Here is a 4716-nt window from a genome sequence, read left to right on the forward strand (position 1 = left end):
ATGTGACTTACAAGAGAGTAATTATATGACGGTGTATAGTACAAGTAAGTACCAGTTACAACAGGAGTCATCCACTGTATGTGACTTATAAGAGAGTAATTATATGACGGTGTATAGTACAAGTAAGTACCAGTTACAACAGGAGTCATCCACTGTATGTGACTTACAAGAGAGTAATTATATGACGGTGTATAGTACAAGTAAGTAGCAGTTACAGCAGGAGTCATCCACTGTATGTGACTTACAAGAGAGTAATTATATGACGGTGTATAGTACAAGTAAGTAGCAGTTACAACAGGAGTCATCCACTGTATGTGACTTACAAGAGAGTAATTTTATGACAGTGCAACTGATTTGCACATGTATGTCACATACAATAGACCACAAGTGTTTGTAGAGCTGCCTCAAGCATTTATAGGATGATTACACTTGTATTTTGCTTACAACACAGTGAAGCATGTTAATAAAGATGAGCAAGCAATTATTCCATTGTTGCTAACAGTAAATGTTTTTATGATTGTTATCACATAAGGAAATGTTTGGGATAATTATGTGAAAAGGACATAGTGAAGATACCTTTTATTAGCATTCAGTTTATTCCCATTTTTTGTGTGATATAATGTGTTGTAAATATGATGTGTTTTATTTATTTCAGTCGATTCATCTATCCAACTGTGATACATGTAACATTTTTGATATCCACTCTATCCTTCCCCCTGGGGCTGGGGCAGTATACAGCTGGAATGGTAGGTATCATGGGGGGTGGGGGTGTTATCCTTTCCTCTGGGGTTTGGGCAGTATACAGCTGGAATGGTACGTATCATGGGGGTGGGGGTGTTATCCTTTCCTCTGGGGCTGGGGCAGTATACAGCTGGAATGGTATGTTTTCTAGAAACATTTTTCACAAGACTAGGAAGCAAACATATGATTAGTTTGTCCGATTTACCAACACAACTTACCAAACACCTCTTTCCTGCATTAGTAATAGATACATCAAAATGTACAGAGATTATACTGCTGTGGGCATAAGTCACTTTCCACAACTCATGACAGTCCATCTGTCCATTCAGTTCTCATGGAGAAATTTAATGTACTTTCAGTTAACTCACCGAGAAGCTGTGAATGAGTTGTTTAGTAACTTCACATGGTCCACGAGGGAAGCAGAGAACTTAGATCTGGACCAACTAGAGGTCCTCAGTCACTGGAATCACCCGGACACCAGCGTCTACGTCACAATGACTTTGTTTATTATTATACAGGTGAGATTTACTCTTTGTATGAGAAGACCAAACATCAACCCCAGTCTAATTGTATGAAGATTTTAAGAGTTGGCAATTTGAAAATTTGTCTGTTATAACCTAACTTTAAAATATGCCATGTGTCTCTGTAATACTTAAATTTTTTGGTATATATAAATAATTTTGAATGGTTGTGCACTGATTTCAGTTGTACAGAGTGATCTCACACAAACAGTTTACTTATAATAATAATGGATTACATTTGTTTTCAGTTTGTGTGATCTTTCAGGTTCAGTAAGGTACAGTGTAATAATGGAATGTTGTATAGAGTGATCTCACACAAACAGTTTACTTATAATAATAATGGATTACATTTGTTTTCAGTTTGTGTGATCTTTCAGGTTCAGTAAGGTACAGTGTAATAATGGAATGTTGTACAGAGTGATCTCACACAAACAGTTTACTTATAATAATAATGGATTACATTTGTTTCTAGTTTATGTGATCTTTCAGGTTCAGTAAGGTACAGTGTAATAATGGAATGTTGTATAGAGTGATCTCACACAAACAGTTAACTTGTAATAATAATGGATTACATTTGTTTCCAGTTTGTGACAGCTGCTTTGGCTGGTTCTCTCCCCATTCCTGCTGGAGTGTTCATTCCTGTCTTCACTATAGGTAAGTTGTGTCATCATTTCACCACTTACTGTTGCCTTGTCAACTATTCCCCATGCTGCAGACTGCGCAATTACATATTAAAGGAAAGCTTTTTTAATAACATTTCATTTTGTTTTGTTGTGTTTGTTAAAATTGATAACATGACTGTTCAGCAGTAGGTATGAGCAGTTTGAGTTCAGGTACATTGATAATTCTTTATTCATTTGAATAATTTTCATCATCCTTGGATAATCTACTAATTAATTGTACCACCAGCGTTAGCGCTGGCGGTACACATGGTTTTAGTCCCGTCCGGTCCATTCCGCCGGCTCCTGCGGCTCCGCCGCCATGTTACCGTTACCCCTTCTCCTCCTAGACGGTAAGGGCCCCCATACCCATCTCTTAGATTTAGGTCACCTATAATCTCAACTCGTTCCACGTAAAATTTGGGCTTTGTCGGTATTGGGGTCTAGGTGTGGCACTCATTGCAATGCACCCTTGTCCAAAAATGGCAAAATTAAATGCTAATTATCTACCCTATGGAAGGAATTATGGGAAAAATTTCTACAGACGGCTTTCCAAAAGTCATATGTGTAGATTTCAAATATGCCCTTGGATTTGACCTTTGACCTTTATTTCAAGGTCAAACGGGCAAAATTTTCAAAAAAATGAATTTTTTTACGAAAAAAAAAATTTATTTGCGCTGTTATTCAGACACCACACAGACTTAACCAATAATATTATTGGAAGATGTTACCCTTCAGGTCATCTTTCATATCCGTAAATTTGGGGTCAATCGGTGCATTTTCACGGGAGTAGCGGCCATAAGATACCGAAACTGAAAACTGTCTCTAATTCAGGAACCGTTAATGCTAGAGACCCATTCTTTTTTGCATTTTGTAGAGCATGTAAAGCCCAACACTGAAGGTGGTCTCCGTTTTTTTGTATTCCATACGGTTTTCGAGTTACGCTGTATCAAAAAGTACATATTGGTGGTGAAAGCAAAATGTGCAGTACGGTAATGGATAATAAATTTTGAACTCTGGAAAAATAAAACATAAGGCTTGGCAAAGCAGACAACTTGTGGTAAAAAATGACATTATTTCATCAAATTTGAACTTCTGGAACTTCAGAGCACCTCCCATTTCAAGAATTTTGACCAAAATGACCTTTTCTTTATTTTAATTAATTTTTTCTGTAGGAAATTTATGGCACATTAAGGTAACTCCGAAATTATAACATTTAGTCCCTTATATCTCCAAAACTGGCAGAGATAGGTCCATAGTTGCTATTGAAGTTGAATAGGAAGTCATATACTGGCAATCTAAGTGTGACCTTGAAATTGACCTTTGACCTACTTATAATCATGAACTGAACTCTGCTAATTTCTTTCTCTTTTAACTCCAAACCTGGCAGAGATAGGTCCATAGTTACTATTGAAGTTGAATAGGAAGTCATATACTGGCAATTTACTGTGACCTTGAAATTGACCTTTGACCTACCTTACGATGAACTTAACTTTGATTGTACCATTTTAAGTTATATATATTTTTTGCGTATTTTGAAAATTCTTGTTGATTGCATTTTTATACCTTGTCAAGCATAAGACTGGTGGCTGTGTCCCTTATTTTGTGTATGTGGGGGTCTATACGAATGCGCTTGCTCCAGCTGGTGGTACAATATTCGGAGGCGGTATCGCCTCTCTGATCCTCTAGTTATATATGGGTGGTGAATTTAAAAATGATGCAAATGAAAGAGAATTTTAATAATTATGCTGTTCCATGAAAAGTTGAACTTGAAAAGCACTGACCTTGACCTACAGAAACCTGTCCACTCTGGTCTCACAGTGTCACACCTGAAGATCGTGACAGCTGTTGTTGTGGCTGAATGCCCATTTTCCTTCACTATGCTGCCATCTTCAGATTAAAATTAGCTAAGAGAATGTTCCTTAATTATTCCCAGGTGCTGCCTTTGGTCGTCTTGTAGGAGAGTGTTTGGCTACGTGGTTCCCCAGTGGAGTGAGGATGGGGGATCAGGTGTCTCCTATAGTCCCTGGAGGATATGCTGTAGTAGGTGAGTGTATGACTACATGGTATCCCAGTGAAGTCAGGATGGGAGAGCAGGTGTCTCCTATAGTACCTGGAGGATATGCTGTAGTAGGTAAGTGTATGACTACATGGTATCCCAGTGAAGTCAGGATGGGAGAGCAGGTGTCTCCTATAGTACCCGGAGGATATGCTGTAGTAGGTGAGTGTATGACTACATGATATCCCAGTGAAGTCAGGATGGGAGAGCAGGTGTCTCCTATAGTACCTGGAGGATATGCTGTAGTAGGTAAGTGTATGACTACATGGTATCCCAGTGAAGTCAGGATGGGAGAGCAGGTGTCTCCTATAGTACCTGGAGGATATGCTGTAGTAGGTAAGTGTATGACTATGTACATGGTATCCCAGTGAAGTCAGGATGGGAGAGCAGGTGTCTCCTATAGTACCTGGAGGATATGCTGTAGTAGGTAAGTGTATGACTACATGGTATCCCAGTGAAGTCAGGATGGGAGAGCAGGTGTCTCCTATAGTACCTGGAGGATATGCTGTAGTAGGTAAGTGTATGACTACATGGTATCCCAGTGAAGTCAGGATGGGAGAGCAGGTGTCTCCTATAGTCCCTGAAGGATATGCTGTAGTAGGTAAGTGTATGACTACATGGTATCCCAGTGAAGTCAGGATGGGAGAGCAGGTGTCTCCTATAGTCCCTGGAGGATATGCTGTAGTAGGTAAGTGTATGACTACATGGTATCCCAGTGAAGTCAGGATGGGAGAGC

The sequence above is a fragment of the Lingula anatina genome, chromosome 9 (assembly GCF_051362555.1).
Source record: "Lingula anatina isolate TDL-2025a chromosome 9, LinAna3.0, whole genome shotgun sequence".
Taxonomy (NCBI): domain Eukaryota; kingdom Metazoa; phylum Brachiopoda; class Lingulata; order Lingulida; family Lingulidae; genus Lingula; species Lingula anatina.